The sequence below is a fragment of the Marmota monax genome, unplaced genomic scaffold (assembly GCF_021218885.2).
Source record: "Marmota monax isolate L192 unplaced genomic scaffold, Marmota_monax_Labrador192_F-V1.1 WCK01_AAM20220418_F8-fsc00003, whole genome shotgun sequence".
Lineage (NCBI taxonomy): Eukaryota > Metazoa > Chordata > Mammalia > Rodentia > Sciuridae > Marmota > Marmota monax.
Window position 1 is genome coordinate 32,727,965 of NW_026694084.1, and position 21,585 is coordinate 32,749,549.

At 42.8% G+C, this 21,585-nt stretch overlaps 1 long non-coding RNA gene across 2 annotated transcripts in view; it reads left to right on the plus strand.

Moving 5' to 3' along the window:
- The first annotated feature begins 774 nt into the window (after positions 1-774).
- Positions 775-21,585, plus strand: part of LOC131424972 (uncharacterized) — a 31,150-nt gene continuing 10,339 nt past the window's right edge. Inside the window, exons 1-3 of one of the 2 annotated variants that reach the window (XR_009228691.1) lie at positions 775-1,102; positions 2,816-3,943; positions 6,934-7,145. This is a non-coding gene — a long non-coding RNA (uncharacterized LOC131424972). The remainder of the gene's footprint in view (positions 1,103-2,815; positions 3,944-6,933; positions 7,146-21,585) is intronic. The other variant, XR_009228690.1, reaches the window with a different exon arrangement.

Here is a 21,585-nt window from a genome sequence, read left to right on the forward strand (position 1 = left end):
GCGTAGGGGGGTCAGGTTCTGGGGTACACCAGTGGGCAGGGAGGCGGTGTTGCCTGCACCGCTGTGGCTCTCTCTGTCTTACTTTTGCTAGAGGTTGAAGTGGTCATCTAGGTGAGGAGATACCTGTACACAGGACAGCCCCACTTGTCATTCTGCACTACTCCAACACAACTGCAATGTGTTCATCGCTTAAGTCTCTTTCTTCATGGGGCCAAGCAGAGAAGCACGGTTTTGTGTCAGGGCTTCAAAAGTAGATAACACTCCTCAGGCCTTGGTGACCTATGTCCTTCAAATCCCAACTCCAGCCAAATCACCAAAGAACTGAACTAAGTGTAACAAAGTGCCACTTGACTTCTCATCCGCCATTTTCTTTTGTATAAACCCCTCTCTCGGGGAATGATAAGAAGGGGTGTCTGGGGAATATAGACCAAAATAAGGGGAAAAGAGTGGGGCCCCATAAAACAGAAGGGGGAACAATGGAGTAGAGGAAAGGGAATGAAGGAGGAGGGACAGGTAAGGGAGGAACAGTAGAACGAAAAGAACCAAAGTGTCCTAGGTACGTATGTGACTATGTCACAGTAAGTTCACCTTCATGTGTATCGATAATGCACTTGTTTAAAAAATGTTTCAATACACAGAAGTATAGACAGGAGGGTGAGTGAATGGAAGGAAATGCTTAGAGGAATAGAGGAATGGGAATAGCAGGTGGGAGGAGAGGAGGGAAAAGGGAAGTACTGGGTACTGAATTGGAGCAAATTATATTCCATGCTATATAATTATGTTAAAATGAGCCCCAATATTCTATGTAACTATAATAAATTAATAAAAAAGCCAAAAACAAAACAAAACAAGCAGAAAGACACAGGGTAGCTGGGCCACGGAGAGCATTGGTGTTGATGGATTCCAGAAGACCAGCGGTAGTAGCCCCCAACTCCCCACAATCCCAAAGAGAAACAGTCAATATATTTTGCTGCTGCCTGTCCTGTTCTTTTCTCCACTTAGGAAAGCTATGGAGAAGTCACTCTCTTCCTGACTGTGTGAACAAGTGCGGTTTAGCGAGGCACTAGGAGACACTATCCTCAACTTTAATTGCAGCCGCCCCGTAAGTACTTAAGCAAAATCATATGTTTATCACTTCCCAGGATTTTTAAAGTGCGAGTTCAATCTGTGCTGCAGATGCTTTTTAAGATGTGCTGTACGCCGGCCAGGCTGACTTTGGGAGTGCTTAGATCATGACTGCGTTCACAGCGTGAGCAAATAGGCCACAACGGGGACGGCAAAGCAGCAGGACGTTGAGTTCATAATGGATCCTCTCCTTGCTAAGGAAATTGGCACCTGCTCCTCTTCCAACATCACTGGAGCAGATTAATTTCCCTTCTCCTGTGCATCTTTGAGTCTGGAGTTTCTTGCTCCAAGAAAGGAACTTTTTTTTTTTAATCTAACCTTTTGGAGACAAGAATGGAAAGAATGTTTCGGCATGGAGAAGTATAGACAGGAGGGTGAGTGAATGGAAGGAAATGCTTAGGATTATCAAATAGCCCTGTTTGGCTGGAAGTTCAGATCAGGGACAGGAAACAGGGGGAGTGAGGGGAGAGGATGGAGAGGGTGCAGGGCTTGATGAAGAAAGGCCTGACTGCCTCCTCAGGGATTGTGGACGCTGTTCTTTTGACAAAGGAGCAACACTGAATGCTTTTAACCATAGAAGTAATATACCAAGTTTATATCCTGGAAGATTCATTCTGGCTGCATTGTTTTAAGAATGGATTTAAAGGAGGCAAGATTGGACCTAGAATTAATTCTGAAACCTTTGTGGTGGACGAAGACGACGTTGAGACTGATGATAGGATGTTAGTTATGGTGTTAATCATGGTCCGTTCATTATGATTTAGTGCTCACCACAATGTGGGATAGAAAATGTGATTTCCCTGCTGTGTGGATGGAGACTTAGAGATCACACAAAAGGAAGCAGAACTGGGACTCCATCCCAGTGGGTCCGACTGTAGACAGAAGAGAATCTATTCTAGCGGAGTCTACTCTGGAGTTCAAGCATCAGTTTTGAATTAAGCTGGTCTGGTAGATCAGAGACAACCAGATCAGAAAAGGGCTTCTTCATTGGATTATTTTATTTCATCTATTGACTCTTTCCAACTTCAATTAGCTTGAAACATAGCACAGCCTTTACAAGGATGTTGTAGCAATGAGTGAGATAATTTGCTTGACACTAAGACTTTCCTTATCCATTGCTGGGAGGTTTCCTGTGGAGTTGTAAAAGGGATGAAAATTTAATCCCGCGGTTATGAAGATTTTCAAATGAAGAGAGTTCTTCCTCATATTTATAGAGACTTATGGAAAGTATTGTCCCAGATACACTCATAAATCCTTGAAGGTCAAATTAAACTTAAAAGTAGGGCCAGTATTCCCCCAATACATGAAATTTGATGTTTTTTATTTCCATAAAACAATTAGTGCCCGTCATTGAATCTATTCGTGAAAAATGTCTGCTGCACATTAGGCTCAGAAAGAGTCATATTTTAGATTATATCATGAGAAGACCATTTAGCCATCCAGTTTCACATAAATGGAATTGTTTTTAACCTTTTAACAGCTCTACATTTTTGTTTCTTAAGATAAACTCAAGGACTAGATGAATTTTTCAGGCACCTTGTGAGAAGCTAACTTGCTCTTTCTCTCCTTCTTTCCTCTCCCCACTCCATTCTTTTGTCTCTCCCTTTTCTTGCCTTCCCTTCCCTATTCCTGCCTCTCTCTCTCTCTCCTCCTTTCCACCTCCCCTCCTCTCCCTTGCTTTCTATGTAAGCAGTAACTAAAAGCCAGACAAACCCACTGAAGGGAGAAACCAGATCTTCTCTCTTCCTCCTTACCCTGTGAAATCTGCACATCGTTGACAGAAGGTTGATTTAAAATTACACTAATTGACAGTGAAAGACTTCATATAATCCTGTTTATATGACCTCCAATAATGTTGAGAGATCAAATAAAAATCCTACCCTGGCAATTTTCAGAAGCCGTCACAGACTATAACAGAAGTGATTTAGATGAATGAACTTAACACTTTCCACAAAATGTGAATTTGCATTTTACACCAAGCCCATCAGTCACCAGGCCTGCTCCAAAAGACAACTTCTGTGGGGACCAAGTACCTGCATATTATCAGGAATCATTGTATTTACATCCTTACCTAAATGTGGTAATAAGCTGTGCCTAAAACCCAGTCACAATCACATTGGGACCAGGAATACATTACTCCAGACATTCCCAGCCCTGCTAACTGACTGCTCAATGAGCAACTTGAAAATGCCCCTCATTTGGAGAAAATTTCAACAGGGTGTGTCCTCTGTGTCATCAAACCAATCTCAGTTATAACTTCCAGGCTGCAGGCACCATGGTCTCCTTCCCTGATCCTGGCTCCCTGTGGCTGCAAGGAAGCAAGTTTGATGGTTTTCCTCCACTGCCACGTGCTCAGGGCCTCCTCAGGTGCTTGTTCTGCACCAGTGGTCTGCACGGAGAGCAAACACAAAGACACAGCTTTGCAAGCTTATTTAATCTAGAATCTAACTTTCTTGTTGAGTTTGAGTTGAGGAGGAAAAAGCAGGGAACTGGCTGTTCCCTGTAAGAAAGAGGCAGGTTGATGCAGAAAGACTCAGAATCAGAGCTGGAGTAAGAAAATCCAGATGGAAATGAAGACTGCCTCACAGCCCTTTCTTCTGTGAATGGGGAGATCAGGATACTGGAACAGAGTCAGTGAGACTGTGGTGGAGGGTGGAGAGGGGCTCAACCCACGGACCCCAAGCACATGAGACTGAGGTGAGAATACTGGATGGACGGCTGTTACGAAAGCTTTCAAGGCTTGCTGATTCCCTGGGCTCTGAAGGTCTGCCACGGAGTGTGCTCCATCCTGGAGGCAAGGAAAACCCAATGGCATCAGGTAAGGAGCACTTTTCTACCAAGAATGAGGCTCTGGTGTGCCAGGATAAACAGTGATAGGAAGGAAAAGCCACAAAGGAGCCAGTGAGGTAAGAAAGCATGGGAGCCAGTGAGGTAGATGGCAGAGGGCTGGAGCCAAGGTAGGGTATGCGTCATACCGAGGGTGGAAGAAGAGAAAGATGGGGAGTGGGAGTCCATGCCTGGAATAATAGTGACCTCACAGTCTTATGGGGCGATCATGGGAATAGCAGGTGGCAACCTGAGAGATAATACTAGAAAAATGTCTCGAGCTCAGTAAGTACTTAAGAAATAAGAGCATTTATAAAATGAGAATTACCCTCACTTGCTGTTTTTTTTTCCTCAAGAATTAAAAAAAAAATAAAAAGACAATAGATACACATCTGCAGCCAGATTATATGGAACACAGTTAAATTCTTGCCAAACACTTCAGAATCAGAGGATGCCTTTTATCAGGGTTGATGTTGGCTGTCAGTGCTCAGTACTATAGAAATGAGTTTTGATTATAAGAATCCATAGATGGTATAGATTCTGAATAACTAAAAAAAATGTGCCATTTATGATTGTTACTATTCCATGGATGCTTTCTATATTAATCAGAGTAAAGATGAGCTGCTGCTATAACAAACAACCCTGTAAATTATATTTTAACACAGGAAGGTTTTTCTCTTAAAGAATTCAAAGTGGATAGTATTGATTGGTCAGCTCTTTTCAAATAGCAATTCAAGGACATAACCTCCTGTGACACTGCCATCTACAGAGTGGCACCATTGTCTAGAAGGAATGGAAATACAATGTTTCACAAGCAACTACTGGGATTGGGCACTGTGTAGTCAGCTTTTTGTTGTTGTGACAATACTTCAAACACTAACAATTTAAAGGAAGAAGAGAATATTTTGGTTTATAGTTTTGGAGTTTCAACGTGTGTTCAGTTGGCTTCATTGCTCTGGGCTTGGGGCATGGTGGGGAAAATCTGCTCAGCTCATGCCAGCTGCGAAGCAGAGAGGGGAAAGCTGGGGACAAGAAACACCCTTCCCGGGCACGTCCCCAGTGACCTACTTTGTGCAACCTTGCCCTGCTGCCTACACTTTCCACCATCTCGCAGGACTCCATTCAGCCACCGATGGGTTAATCCACCAAGGAGGTCAGAGCTCTCAGGATCCAATCACTTCCCACAAGCTCTAGTTCTGAACATTGTCACACTGAGGAACAAACCTTTAACACCCAAGTCTTAGGGGACATTCCAGATTCATACCAAAGAGACACATTCTTCTGCCTACATTCCATTGACCACATTAGTCATGTGGCCCAACCCAGGTGCAAAAGAGCTTGAAAACAGTTGCCCTCAATATCCACAAGGAAGTAAAATATCTGGTGAACACACAGGAACATGATTTATGTGTACAGACATTACAGGCATTATCTCATTTAAATCTGTGAGGTAGGGATTATTACTATGTTCAATTATTTCCTTGGAGGAGACAGTATCAAGGGTCATAGATCTAGTGAGTGTCATTCAGAGACTCCATTAGAGGTTTGTAGGATCATAAGTCTTTTTGACTTACTAATGATCCAAATGGTCATTAATCATCTCTTTATCCTGCCCCTGAGCAAGAAGGTATGGCATCAGGAAGGGGCTAGACAGAGTGGAGTCTGGTTACCTGGGGCATCTGTTCCACTGCAGCTAAGTGAATTTGGGAAGTTACTTCTCATCCTGCTGTGTCAATTTTCCCTTGAGAAAGGGAAACTGTTTGATTATGAAGTTCCTTTCTAGCTTGAAAATCCATTTAATTTTATTGTTTTTACATTTTTTAAAGTTTGTCTATCGGAGGATTACCTCTGTGTCCTTTTTAATGGTCCTGACAGAAGGTAGAGGATATTGGGGAAGTGCTCTGTTGGAATCATATCCATACGGAGTGCTCCGCACCTCCTCGGTTCTCTCAGTCTCTGTTCCCCTTGAAGGATTTTCCATCTGTTAGCAGACCCCACTGTCAAAGCAGCTGATTCCTGCTGGTTTAGGAAAGCATCCAGCATGGCTTGTGTTCAACAGCCTCTTGTCTCTTTTCCGGAGCACCCTGGGAATGTAACCTGCCAAATCACTTTCACCCTAAACTCGGCATGAAATGCGCCCGTCTGGGCTTCGGAGCAGCTTAGCTAATAAAGCAGGAGATTGCTGAGGAAAAGCGGATATTTGTGCTGTTTGGGAATTCCGTGTGCCAAGAGCCCGCCCCTCCTGGCTTCCCTGGGGAAGCTGAGGTTTTCAGGTCTAATGTCAAGCCTGCAAGCCTGGCCCTCAGCCAGCTTCCTGAAAGGGGATGAAAGTCCTCATCAGAGTCCCCCCTTCCTTTCCCTTTTCTTTCTCTGTCTGATTGAAGCAGAACTAGCCTTTTTTTTTTCTCCTGCCAGAAACAGGAGGCTGTGTTCTGTTCACAGGAATGAAGAACAGTGGCAAAAAATGATGTTAAACATGATAAAATGTTGCCAGGACAAGATGGTGATTTTTGCAAGCCTGTGACATGGGAAATCTGGGCCTGAGATGGGTGAAAAATTTTCAGGATGCACTTTTTACCCGTTTTTTTTTTTTTTTTCTGAATAAATCAAGTGTTGCTGGTGCTAAGGGTGGATGGGAGATAAAATAGAACCAGCCAGCGAAAGAAATGGTGGGTCACACTTTTTGCTAAAGCCCAGGGTGGTCTAACTCATTCATTCTTTCACTTATGCACTTACTCATCCATTCATTTCCTTCCAAGCATTTTTATGGAGCACCTCTGCTGTATCAGTCATTTGTGGTTGGCAATGGGACAAGAGTCCCCCAATGCTCTATTTCTATTCTTGTCCCTCTTTACCCTTAAATCTAGATGCCCCTCCCCCCATAAATGTCAGGACAACCTTTCAAAACATAAATCAAATAAAGTTACTTCCCCACTAAGAGCCTTTCGATAACTATGTCTTTGTTTTCCGTTGCTACAACAGAAAACCTGAGACTGAGTAACTCATAAGGAAAAGAAGCACATTTAGCTCACAGTTCTGGAAGCTGAGAAGTCCAAGAGAATGGCACCAGCACCTTCCTGGCCTCTGGTGAGGACTGCAGTACAACATGGCAGAACAGCCAAAGGTCCAGTGGATGTATGCAGAAGAGACAGGACACTAGGGACCCATTTGCTTTATAACGACTCACTCTGGAGGTAACTAATCCAGTCCCACAAGAGTGAGGGTCACTTGCTTTCCTGAATTAACTCAGTCCTGCGAGAGTGGCATGAGTCTCCTCATTAGGGCAGAACCCTCATGATTCAAATTCCTCCTGCAGATCCCACCACCTCTCACCACCATTTCACTGGGGACTAAATTTTAAATTTTGGAGGGGAAAGACAATATCTAAACCATAACAAACTTCTTATTGCTTTTAGACTAACCAAAACTCTGGACTACCTGTGACCTGCGGGCTCCCTCCTGTCTTGCCTGGCCCATGTCTCTTCTGTACTCTGCTCAACTGTTTCTAGCTGTTTCTTACCGTTCCCACCATACTGGCCTCTGCCCATTTTCTTGTCGACATCAAGCCATTTTCATAGCCAGAATTTTGTGCTTGCTTCTCTTGGCCTAGTCTACTGTGGGTCTGGATCGATCTCTCCCTTTAGGTCTCAGCTTAAATTCAGCCTCCTCTGAGAGCACTTTTTGATCACTTATCTGAGTTGGTTGTCACTGCCCTTCGTCCACTACTCTATCTCCAATACGCTTTCCTTCCTAGGTGATATGGTGATCTGTAATATTTTGCTTTCAGGGTCATTGACTATCTTCTTGTTGTGCCTTAGATCTGGAGTGGGCCCCCAAAAGACCATGTGTTGAGAACATGATCCTCAGTGCAGCAAGGTTCAGAGGTAGGGATTTTAGGCAGTGATTGGATCACGAGGGCTCTAACCTTACCAGTGGATTAATCCATTGATTGATTAATAATTTGAATGGATTTACTGGGAGTTGGTGAAAACTATATGCAACTGGGGCATGGCTGGAGGAGATGAGACACTGGGGACGTACACTTGTGGATTATGTCTTCCCTTCTCTCTCTCTGTCTCCATCTCTCTGGCTCGCTCTCTCTTTCTTTCTCCCTCCCCCTTCCTGGCTATTGTGAGCTGAGCAGATTTCCTCCACCATGATGTTTCTGTCTTGGAACCTGCTGACCACAGACTGAACCTCTGAAACAGTGAGCCAAAATAAACCTGCCCTTCTCTAAGATGTTCTTGTCAGGTATTTTGGTCACAGTGACACAAAGCTGCCTAACACCCTAGAGTGGATGCTGTTTAGTTTCTCACTGATGAATAGGGTGACAAAGTAGGTCTAGATAAAGCCTGTCCATACTGCTGCCTGTCCACTGGGAAGACAGATGTGCTAGGTCATGACCCAGAAGGAGTCAGGGTGCTAAGGCAGAAGTGCTTGGGTGGTCAGGAGGCTTCATGAATAAGGCAAATTCTGACCTGGGTCCTGAACAGGGTTCACAGATGGGGGACATGGATTGATAATGAAGGGATCATTTTATGTGGGAGAGGTGGATTGGCAAGCAGCCCTGGGCAGAGCTGACAGTGTTTGCATGATAGAAGGTGGAGAGGTTGTCAATCATCGCAAGGCCTTGAGTCTAGTGAGAAAGCATATTCCTCCCTCTGCTGACTCTGAGCAAGAGAGTGGTGCTTCTGCGAAGTTGTCGCCTACGTGGGCTTTTGAGGAGGAAGCATCATCCATTTACCTACAGTGAATTCCTGTTCTCAACATCATCCCCAATCTGTCCTTCAGATGACCTCAAACCTGTCTGTGTGTGGCTCAGATGTCTTCCAACAACTTGGAAGAAAAAAGACAAAAAAGAAACGACCTTGTTATTTTATCCCTTGATAATGGCATTCAAATATACCGTTTTGAAGAAGAAGGAAACTGTCATCAATATTTGATTAAGGGCTGCTTGAAGTGGCAGGATGGTGGCATGAGCCTGGAGAAAGCCAGGAGTTAGTCTGCTGCCACAGATGAAAGGCTGGTGTGAGCTGCAGCGTGAGCAGGGTCTTCGCTGCCTGGGACCTGCCCTTGTTCCTGGAGGAAGACTACAGCTGAGAGAATAAAATAGTGAACTGCAAAGTCAAAATGGAGTTCCTGCGATTTTATTTGGTATCATTGTCCGTTTTTGCTGATTGGTGGGATTCTGCTCTTTATTAAGGCCATTTAGTGAAACAAGTGTGTTTCCTGGTTGTAAGTAGAGAGGTTGGTCAGGGAGGACCAGGGAGAGCCAACAATGGCTATGGGCATTTATTTTGGTCAGACGGACCTGGGCTGGCTTCTTGGTTCTGTCCCATTTCTGAGTTATATAATTTTGGCCAAATTATGTAACTTTGCTGAGCTCTGCTCTGTTCTGTGTAGAACTGGAGTAATAATTATCATCACAGAGAATTATTCTAAATGCTAAAGAGATAATGCATACAAGATGCTGAGGATCACATCTGAAATATGGTACACATCAGTATAGATTGGTGCATTATGAGTATTATTTACTACTCCCACTCCCACTAGAATGATTTCTGCATGTATTTATTAGACTATAAACTGTGGGTAGGAAGACTTCATGCTAATTTTTTTAATGTCCCATAGAAATGCAATGACTAGCATATAAATAGCCCTTGATAAATATTTAGAGAATAATTTTTAAATAAATACATTATTTTAGTTGAGTACTTTCTTAATAACTAATTATTATTAAATTATGTGTTCAAGAATCATTGGACTCAATTCTTTTTTTTTCCCTTTTGAACCCATTTTCTATGGATCTCAGCCAACATCTGGGGATGAGGATAGAAATAAGAAAGCAGTCTTTTTATGTGATTCAGGACAGGGGCTTTGAAACCAGGGAGAGCTGGAGTCAGGTCCCTGCTATGTGGCTTCCCAGCCTCGGGCTTTTCATCTGTATAATGGGGATAGCACTTAGAGTAATAATAATTATAACAAGGATAGGCTGGGTCACTAAGCACTCATCTATATTGCTTCATGATTCTCACCTTGAGGGAAGTGTCACGATCACATGTAAGACAGGATCGGCACACCGGTCTCACATGTGGTAGTGAGTGAGGCAAAGCCAGATGAGATCCATCCTGGACTAATGTCAGTTCGCTCCATCTCCTTGTCCCCTCCTCCATTTAGCTGGACACCGAGGTGCAGACAGGTTCTGCTCACGTGGCTGAGAGGGGCAGGACCAAGCTTCCAAGTTCATCAGGTGACTCCTCCACCTGTGTCCTTCGCTCTGGGTCCTAAAGCTTCTGTCAGAGGCTTCTTCCTCTCTCCTCAGCTCAGAGTCACTGTCACCTAGCTGTTTGAAGGTCATGCAGCTTGAGTTAGCCAGTCAAGTGCCTGCTCTCAGGGCAATGGTCCAGGTGACAGAGATCAGTGCCACACGTGGCCAGGACACAAAGACTACCCAGGCCAGCCGGTTCTGTGCTTAGGTCCTGTGCTATGCCCTGGGCATATCATTGCATTCATGAAAGAGCTGGCACTGCCCGGCTGGCAGCCTCCCGGTGGAGCAATGGCTTTGGGGGCATGGTCTCAGGTCATGTTGCTGCTGCCTTGCCTCATTTTTATGGCTATTGGTGGAGCATTGCTGAGCTGAGTCATGTCCCACGCAGGCTTCTTTTGTGTCACTGCCAGAGAGGCGGTCTCTGCTTTTCTGATGCAAGGAGCAGCAAGGCTCCATCTCTGCCACAATGTCACCTTGCTAGCTGGCTCTGTTCACAAAGTTCAATAAACCAGAGTACCTTGGTGGGGAGGAACTGAGACTTTAGACTCCATGATAACACCTTGGTCCTCCAGGTAATGGCCAAATCACTCGCATGAGCAGGCAGAGCCAAGCTGCCTCCTCTGGACTCCACCTCCCTACCTTCTCATCCCATTGCCACTGCTCTCTTATGAGCCTGGGTAACCTCGTCTCAAGGCAGAGCTTTGACTCTCTACCTTAAAATGTCTTTTCTGCATCTGTAACAGGGTCCCTAATCCTGCCCAACTCACTGTCCTGGTGGGGCCCTGAGATCTCCGACAGAAGAGGGCAGCTGCCCCCATCCTGCTTGCTTTCCACCCCAGGTTGTGTTGGGCTGCTCCACTGTGCACTAGCCCTCTAGTAACTTCCCCGCCCTGGAACCCTTCATTTTAATTATGTGATTAATGATGCCTATCATTTAATATCTGTCGTGCCTACCAGAACAGGGGATCGACACGTGTTGGGAAAATGTCAAGTTTATTCACCACTCGATTTGGGCTTTCTAGTGGGGACTCTGGAAACCAATTAGACACTCATTTAATACTTGTTGAATGATTAAACCGTATACTATTTGAACAAATTTCCAATTGGTTTTCACCTGTCCCTTGCAATCACTTTTTGCCCCTCTACAAACAACACAGCTTAGAGGTGCTAAATTAATCTTTGTGTGTGCAAATCCAGCCTTTTATTCATTTTCTTAAAGCCCTGCTCTTCTTGTTAATCAAAGATTGACATAGCTCCTCCTCCTCAGTCCCTGGTCATTTCTCTTTGCGATTCACTGTCTTATCTTCTGATTATATTTAGGTGGCCTCAAGATACCCTGCCACTTAGAGTGTCTTTGTCTTCTCACATGAGATCCTTCTTGCATGAAATGTCCTATTCCCTTTTGCTCTGCTTGGAGAATGCTACGTTTCCCCCTGTAGAAGGACTCCCTGGAACACCCACTTCAGCCACTCTTCCAAGGAGGATTCACCACTCCTCTCTTTGTGTCCCTAGATGGATGCTCCACTTCCTAATTGTCAATTACATATTTGTCTTCCCTCAGGACGGGGCTGGGGTATGTGGTCTTGTGGGTCACTGGCTTCCCATGAAGAAAGCCAGTGGGAGGATTGAAAAGAAGGGGCCAAGGACACGTCTGCACCAGCAACAGTGGCATCTTTAATCCAGGGCAAATGCAGGGCACGTTGCATCTGTCAGGACACCTGCAGCAGCAGTGACTGAGGCTGTGTCCTGAAATAGACTGCACACCAGGTGAGTGCGGGTGCCCAGCGTCCCTGCACCGAGGCCTGGCACGCAGCCCAGAGTCAGGCGCAGATCCAAATTAGGCTTGAATCCCCTCTGTAAGCAAACAGCAGGGCAGAGAAGAGAAGCGCCTGCTAATTTTGTGTGGATCAATGCTTTCTGTGATGGAGATGACCTAAATCAGCTGAAGAGTCCAGCCAGACCCCCTGGTGTATCAATCAGGGATGCAGCCACAAAACTGGCCCCGTGTGGCTGGAGTTTTGCCTCTGATTTTGGAAAGCTGGTTATTCAGCTCCTGGGATCCATTTGGACTCTGGACATTTTGGAGTAGAAAATGGAAATCAATGGTGTTTTAGAAAGATTTCATATATTGTATTTAAACAGACATGAAATTTTCCTGCAAAGTGACCAGATGAAAATGGATGAGCCATTTAACCCTCTAGGCTTCTGTTTACCTCTCTATAAAATGGGATTAATCATAGTATCTGTTTTATACCCTACTGAGACTTATCTATTATATTAGAACATATCCCTGTGTTTAGTGCTTAACAAAGAGCAGGAGACCTCAAGTGGGGGCCATCTTTCCTCTATGAGACATTTGGCAATGCCTAAAGAAATTTTTGATTGTCATAACTTCAGGGAGATGTCACTGGTATCTGGCAGGTTGAGGCAAAAGATACTGCTTAACATCTTACAATGCACAGGATAGCTCCTCACAACAAAGAATTATCTAGCTCAAAATGTCAACAGTGCTGAGTTGGAGAAAATCTGCCTTGAATAAGCTTGGCCATCTGGAGGCACTAAAAATGGTAGCTATTAAAATATAATTATTATCTCTTTCCACTTACATGTACTGAGTATATATTTAGAAAATCTGGAAGAAGCTGTGGCACATTAAGGATGGCTATAATTTCTTTGGCACTCCTCCTGTTGAGAGGTGGGATCTCTCTTGTCTTCCCTTGAAATCAGGCAGGCTCTGCAAATGGCTTTGATCAACTAAATGTGGCACAAGTGATGTTATGTCAGTTTATGAAATGAGCAGCTTCTACTTCTTGTCTCTGGGAAACCCTGAGCTACTGTGTGCAAAACTTGACTTCTTAAGAGTACCACATTAGAGATTCCAATTGTAAGTGACCTGACTGACAGTCTGTCTGGCTGAGTCTGTCTGTCCAGCCAGCCACCCCTGCCAAGGCACTAGCCATAAGAGTGAAATCTCTCAGACTCTCCAGAGCAGCACACCCTCCAAGTGAACAACGCTACTTCCAGGTTGTAATCAACATCACATGGAGAAGAATTGTCCAGTTGAGCCCTGCCTGAATTCCTGCTCCACAAAATTGGGAAAAAATGGTTATAGTTTATCTCTGGTGTGTTGGGTTAATTTGTTTTGTAACAACACACAACTAAACAGAAGTATCAGATGTTCTCAAATAACTTACAATGTCCTGATAAGAGAAGATCTTATAAATTTTAAAAAAAGTAGTTGGATTTATAAAGTGCTAAGCTACTTCGTTAAATGCAAACCAATACAGTGGCTTTGAAGATTATTAGATTTGAGTTGCAGAAATAAAAAGTCTTTCTACTTCAATGATTTTTGGCAAGTTTCTTAACCTCTTGAGCATTTGGGTCTTTACACATATAAATAATAATAACGGTAGGAAGTTATTCTGAATGTTCAATGGGAAATACATATGAAAGTACCTAATATAAACATTAGCGCCAAACTGGCACTTGCTCAACTTGTTGAATTTTAATATGTTCATAGATTAGGATGGGGAGAATTAGCAATAACTTTGGGGAAGCGTTTGGTAAATTATAAATTATTATAATTTTGAACCATTTGTGGCAATAAAACAGGCAGCATTTGTATTCTCTATTGTTTTAGAGTAGAATGGAGTGGGCTGTGGTTCTGACTGGCGAGTGGCCTCAGGTGACTGTCCTAATAATGCATCTGTATATGCGTAGGGGGCTTTTTGAGAAACATTTCACCAACAAACATTGGTGTAAGTGGGGTAAGAGGGGGTAAGTGGATATGGAGATAGATGCCAGGTTTTATGATAAATGGTTGGTCGGCAAGGGAACCCCTTTGATGCAAGCCTAGTGGAAGGGATTTAGCAGCTGAACCCAAGCTGGGAGGGGAGGGAGAGCTAGGTACCAGCTTCAGGGCAGTGACTGTAATGTGTAAGAGACTGAGGTAAGGGGGGTGCTTCCATATGGGGAGAAAATGAGTGCAGGTTACCCTCAGAGCCTGAGAGGTCCTGTTGTGGGATCCTCTCTGCAAAGAGGAGGCGCATATTCTTTCCTTGAGAAGAAAAGTGAGCTGGTGGCCTAGAGCCAAAGACTTGCAGAGCTTGTCTGAGCAGTGAGCCTGTGAGAGGTGGAGGGTAGGAAAGGAGCTCAGGAGCGGTGGCCTCCCCAGACATGTCACGGAGGGCCCAAGGTAGCAGCTAGCTCTCTGTCTGCCCTTTGAAGATACAAGAAGTTGGTGGTCTGCAACCTGGAAGTCCTCTTCAGCAGATCCCAACCATGCTGACACCCAGATCTTGGACTTCCAGACTCCAGAACTGTGAGAAATAAATTCTTCTTACTTATAAGTCACCAACTTCTGGTTCTTTGTTACAGCAGCATGAACTAAGATGCAGTAATAGAACAAAACATGGCCATTTTAGGAAGACAAATGAAAGAGAACACGTATCCATTGAGCCACGGCTAGGTGAAAGGGGTACTTTGCCTCTAGTTGGTGACTTAACCTGGCTCACATGGTCCTCCAAAGGAGGCTGGGCCTTTCTCTAGATCTGTTTACACTTCAGGTTGAGCCTTCCGTCCCTCCTCTGGTGTGTGGTGATCAACTTCATGTTACCATAAAGAAAATTTTTTCTGAATGCTCTGTCCATTTTAATTCTCCTGGTGGAATAAGGAGCAGTGTTGGGAATAGAATTTAGGATTTTAATAAATAAATAAGCAAAAGTATTGAATCTTACTCTTATAACAAACTTATGACCTCAGCGGTTCAATAAAACCTTCTGAAACTTGCTTGATTAATCTATGAAATGGGGATGACACATCTTTCTCACAGGTGTGTTGAAGAGATGGCTGTCAAATGTCATCCAGATATTCTTTAGATGGATGCTTCATCTGTACTCCTGATGTTCAAAATGGAAAGAGCCTATTTGGAATCCAACATTTCCACAGGAGTCAAAATTATTAATTACTCTTGAACTGATACTCCTCCAAAGAGTTGTGTTGAGTAACATTGGGGCTAAGAAACTCTAATGTATTAGGGAACATAAAAACAGAAGGTGAATATGAGCCATGATAGTTGAGACCCATGTGGGGTTTCTCAACACCTCCATGGACTACCAAAATAAGAGAGAAGATAAGAGCTGTTTACCCTTTTCCAGAATGTTTATAACCATTATCTACTCCACAAAGTAGGAATAGCAGAGATTGTTATTGTTACCTGGTTTACAAGCACTAAGCCTGAGAGAGGTCTGGTATTTAAGATCTGCTTAATACACGAATTTGTGGTTGTGAGAACACCTGCTAGGATGTGGCCCATCTATCTTTAGTCAAAATTTCACAGTACTGGAAGAGGCACAAGGCTAGAGGGAGGGACAAATATTTTCTAAAATGATGGATATGTTCAAAGGAAACAAAAATGATTTTTATTTATGCAACCATTTCAAAAGCAGTTACCATTTTTATGCATTGACGGGGAAAACCAAGGCTTAGGGAGGCTAAGAAACTCTACCAAGATTGTGTATAGCAAGCAAGGAGAAAAGTCAGGATTGGAATGCAGCCCTTCCATCTCCCTCAATGGGCCTTTTTAAGGTTCAGTATTTCTTGCCAACAGATTGCTACTTCACATCTAAGATGACCTCCTCCTCAAATTCTAATAAAATGACAAAACTTCTCAGCAGAAAGAGATTTCACAAAAGGCAAGCCTCACAGCCATGGACATTTCTCTTTGCTCGGTTAACTTATTTCTTGAGGGGGGAAAGAAAGGTTACAACTGGTGATTTTGCTACAAGACTGGAACTGACACCCTTAGCCAGCTGTGACCAAGTGATCCATTATTCATGTAGCACATGGGCTCCATCATTCCTCACAGCCTCACCTGCCTGTGACCAGCTCTCATTTCCATCCACCCTGTTAGAATGGGTTCAGATGTTACCACCCAGAGCAAGCCTGTCAGTCTGTTCTACCTAACAAGCTTCCCCTGTTTGACTCCAGTTAGATTTCAAAAGAAAGAAAGAAAGAAAGAAAAAAAAAGGTCTATTTCAATGTCACATGAAAGATCTTTTCATTGGTGCTGGTTGTTAACTGAAGACATTTTCCACTCTAATCCCCAATTGGAGAATTCTGCAGAACAATTTGAACCACATGGAAGCAAGAAACCTAAATGGAGAAACCCTAGCAGGGATGCAGTGGGCAATTTAAACTCTGACTGTTCTGCCTGAGATGACTTTTGACTGTGGCACACGTAGAAGGACCATAGGGGGAAGAACTTTTCTGAAAAAGAGAGGAATATTCCAAGTAACATTACCTATGGAAGTTATTTCTTCTCTTCCTAAAGCCATGGAGATCTGCAACAACTCTTTCAGTGAAGGAGAGGATTTGGGGGGTAGGTTGAAGAAAAATGAGACACTAAGAATGCAGTATTTGCAAGATTCTGGTTTTGGGTCTTCCATAAGGGGTATCCTTTTTGATCCCTAACAATCATTTTCTAAGAAAGGATTTATTGTAATTTAGATAGGGGAGGTAATTTGATTAGCTAATAAGTGAAGGGTCTGGAGTCGATACCCAAACTTCCAACTCTAAGCTTATACTTTAAATATGGCCCTCACAGGTATCATGGACACTTAGCAGTGGGCGTTATGCAAAATAAATAAATAAATAAATAAATAAATAAATAAATAAATAAATAATAAGGGCAGAGTTTGCTGTCCTTGGAAGCCCTTAACATCCTGGACATGCATAGAAGTTGTTTGGGTGGGTGTTATTAGTAATTAAAAACAATAAGAACTGAAATAGTCAAAATGAAGTATGTTTGGTTCAAGGCAGATGACCTTGGCACTCAAGGCCTGAATGCCCAATCATCACAGAGGCAGTCCGAGAACTCTGTGATAAACTGTCATTGAAGGAAGTGGCCCTAGGTATGTGGAGATAGGCCGAGGGGTGTCGATGGAGACAGCCATCAGAGGAGGAGGCAGGACCAGGCAATGGCAGCAGGCAATGCCCAATAGGAAGAAAAAGAGAAACTACATCAAAAGTGCAGGCTGAAGATTTGAGCAATGCCAAGGGAGGAGGAATTGAGAAAGCTAGTGGTGTATTTGGACTTCACTTATTCATTTGACAGCACTGAATTTATGCCACACTACACAGACACCAATCAAATGATGCCATAGTCCTTTCTATTATTGAATCCAAAATCTAGGTGTGTAACTGATTGCATATAAATATTTGAGTTTCATTTTGTATATAACTTCACATATATTTATGTACATATGTATGCTCACATAATTATAAATTATAACCATGTGCTTTTCTGTGTGTATGTCAACAGCGGGGATGGTGGTGGGGATGGTGTAAAGATGTTTCTCAATCTACTTTTTTGTTGTATTTTTAAGCCCCGAGTTGGCAAATCCCTTAAGATAATACTGCAGAGTAAAACATGAATCAAGTAGATTCAGCACTTTAGTTTATCTTTTGGGGGACTTGAGTAGGTCAGGAGTAGTCTGTCTCCAAGGATCATTCTTGTTTGGAATGTCATACTTTAGCACAGCCATTCAAGCTAATAGTGTCATCAGAGGCTGCTTGGGTCCCTTGGTTAAAGAATAATAGTGAAGCCAGCTTGGACCTTGCAGGATGTAGGCAGGTCTGCTGTCCTCTCACTTGTTTGATAAGAAGAGCAAAGTTCAGGATAAGGGAATGTGAATGGATTCCAGCGAGAATGGATTTTTTGTCTTGAAAGACTACATAGCAGGGCGACCCAGCAAGTTCCAGAGTGCTGGTGTCAGATACTTGAGGGTTCAAGCGTGATGCAGTTACCTGCTTGCTTAGCCATCAAGTATTCTAATCAATGATATGAGTAACAGTATTCTTTTGTAGTCTGGTGGAGAAGAAAAAAATGATACATATATAACACATAACACGGTATCTCACCCACAGGAGGCACCTAACTAATTGTGCTATGTCTGCTTATCTGTCATCTCTCTCTCTGTCTCTCTCCCCCCCCATTATCTATGTATTTCTATCTATATCTATATCTATCATTTATCCTTCTATCATCTATGTCTATTATCTATGTATCCATCTATCACCTATCTATCCATCCTTCTATCATCTATCTATATCTATCTATCATCTATATCTATTATCTATGTGTCCATATATCATCTATCTATATCTATTACTACCTGTCCTCCTATTCTACCTATCTATCTATCTATCTATGGTAAGTGTGGATAGCGAGGATTCTACCTGCACTGTTTTCCGGAAGCAATGAAGTATCTCTGTTCTTGACATATTAGTTCTGTGATTATTGTGTTGTAAAGTTTGAGAATGACACAAACTCATTCTCAAATGGTGATGTAGACAGTACCTAGTAGATGGTGACTAAATAAAGCCATGTTATTTTTGAGGATTTGTTTATTTAACATATGAAAATCAAAAATAAAATTTTCATAACATGCATTATTAAAAACATCATATATTTTTAACTTAATGCAATCCACAAAAAATGATAAGAATCATATACATTTTCTAGATTGTTTTTAAAAAATCTTATAATTTTCAAATATTAACTTAATAGATAACTATTTGTTGCTCACATTAAACCCAGTAAATGTTACCTCAAAAAAGAATAATGATGTTAATTGTGATCATAATGAAATGTATCAGAAGCATATAAAATAGATTAAGTTATGAACAATTGAAGCCATTTGGAATGCTGTGGATAACTGGTTGACAATTATTCAATGACTAGCCTTACTTTTGGACTTTGTTGTGCTTGTCATCTCTATCCAATGGGACAGCTATCACTCATACTCATCCTACCACATTATGTCCTCTGTTTATATCTTCTAATTTTTGCATATCTGTAATTCAGTTTATTCAGAGACATGCTGAATTTCTGCTTTGTTATTCAATTGTTTGTTCATTCATCTAACCTCTATTGTGAATTTGGTATTTTATAGGTATTACACTAGGCTCTAGGAATACAGTGTAAAAAAAAAACAACCATAATCTTCATGTTTAAAATTTATGATCCAGCCTTGTGTGGTGGCACAGGAGGTTGAAGCAGGAGGATTGCAAATATAAAGCCAGCCTCAGCAGCTTTATATGGTGCTGAGACCCTATCTTGAAAAAAAAAAAAAATATATATATATATATATATATATTATATATGTGGGGGGGGGTTGAGTGCTTCTGGGTTCAGTCCCTGGTACCAAACATAAATAAATAAATAAATAAAGTTCATGATCGATGTATATGGGCATGGAGTCTGCATGAACACATAGGCAATTATTATATAGTTGATCACAGGCAAAATCTCTGAGCCACAGATGATTTTGGAGTTAACCCAGACCTGGAGTCTGGAAGGCTTTCTGGAGGAAATGACATCTAAGCTGAACCTTTTAAGATAAGCACATCGTGGCCATATGGAATGCAGTATTAGCACTTAAGACAGAGGAAATATCAGAGGCACAGGTCCCCTGAAACAGAAGAATGGAGCACATGTTGAAGAAAAGGGGTCCAGCATGGACAGTAGACAATGCAGTATGAAGCAGGACAGTGATTCCCCTCGAGGAGTGTCCCCTCTGTGATGGAGAGGGAAAGGTGTCACAGGATCAGACGGGAATGTGTGGCCAATCCTGTGCTGATGCCTGCAAAGTCGTAAGGGGGTCAGGAGAGAGTGTGTTGTCTGCCTGGCTCTCAGGAAAGGCACCACAGAGGAAATACTTCTTTCCTCTGCTTGGTCACAAGCTTCTTGAAGGCAGGGGCCATGGCTTCTAAAAATTTTTTATTCACTTTCCTAGATCAGTAACAGATCTTCAGTGTTGGGTAAATCAATGTGTAAGTGTTACTTATTTCAACAACCCTTGGGAGACTGCAGCAGTGGTTGGCAGGATAGAATGTTAGATGTGCAGTGACAGTTCAGGTCAGCACGGGGATGCTGCCGGTTATGTGACTGTGCCTCCTGGTTTAACAGAGCCATAGTTTCTGTTAATTCACTTTTACATTTGCTCATTGACATTGACCTCTTTATTGTGCATTGGTTCAACTCTGGTGAACACAAAGATTGACAGCTCATGGCCTTGCCCTTGATGAAGTTGAGCAAGGAGCTAGGAGAGAGAGATGTGTATTAGGTAATACCTGGAAAAAACAACCTGGAGGTGGAAAACTTTATTTTGGCTGTTTCCAAGGTTTTAATCAATGCTCAACTGGCTCCATTGCTTTGGACTAGAGGTGAGGTAGAGCATCAGGGTGGAAGGGTATGGTGAAGGAAAGTGGCTCAGTTCATGGCAGCCAGGAAGGAGAGGGGGAGAGAAAAAGGAGAAGGAGGAGGAGGAAGAGGAGTAGGAGTAGGAGGAAAAGGGGAAGGAGAATAATAATAACAACAACAACAAGAGAAGGAAGAGGAAAGGAGAGGAAAAGGCCAGAGACCACAAATACTCTTCAAAAATACACCCTTAGGTGACCTACTTCCTCCAACCATGACCCACCACCTACAGTTTCCACTACCTCCCAGTCATCCATTCAGCTATGACTGCCCCAATGGATTAGTCTTGATGAGGCCAGAACCCTCATGACCCAATCAATTCCAAGGAGCACTACTTCTGAATGCTGTTACATTAGGGACCAAGCCTTAAACATATGAGTTTTGGGAGACATTCCAGATCAAAGCATAATGAGGTATAAACATTAGATCACGTGATGCAAGAAATGCTCCAACAGAGCACAAGATACGAGAAACTAACTTGGAGAAGTGATGATCTTTGGCAGTTGGGGAGATGGAAATGTAAGGAGGGCATGTCCTTAGATTCCTTCTTCTCTTTCTAGCATCTTCCCCTCAGTAGCTTGTCCCATGGATCTGGAATAGTCTTCTAACTAACTTCCATGTGACTGTTTCCTAGATCTATTTCCCCAGCATGGCCTCTTTCCAATGCTTCATCCATATAGATCTAATTCTTGTGTGACATCTCCACCTTATGTCCTGCTGACACTTCTAACTCAATTTGTTCAATGCTGAGCTCATCTTTTTCCTACCAAACCTGTTCATCATCCTCTTCCCTGTTTTGTTAATAGCTCCCTGCTAAAGTCAGAGAGGCGGTCTCTGATGCTCTGTGTTAACTTCCATCCACTCAACGTTTTTGTTCCCTGCACCTGACTTTCAGCTTTAAAAATAACAGCATGGCTCTCTATTAAGCAGAACCAATCTCCAAGGTTTATCTCTTGATGGTGACTTTTCAGGTGAGAAGAGGAATCCAAACTAGTGATTCTCAACCTTGGTTGTCATTGGAAATACCAGATATGCGGGAAAAACCCTGATGCTTGGGTTCTACTTCCAGAGACTGTAATTTCATTGATCAAGGTGTGGCTTGGGC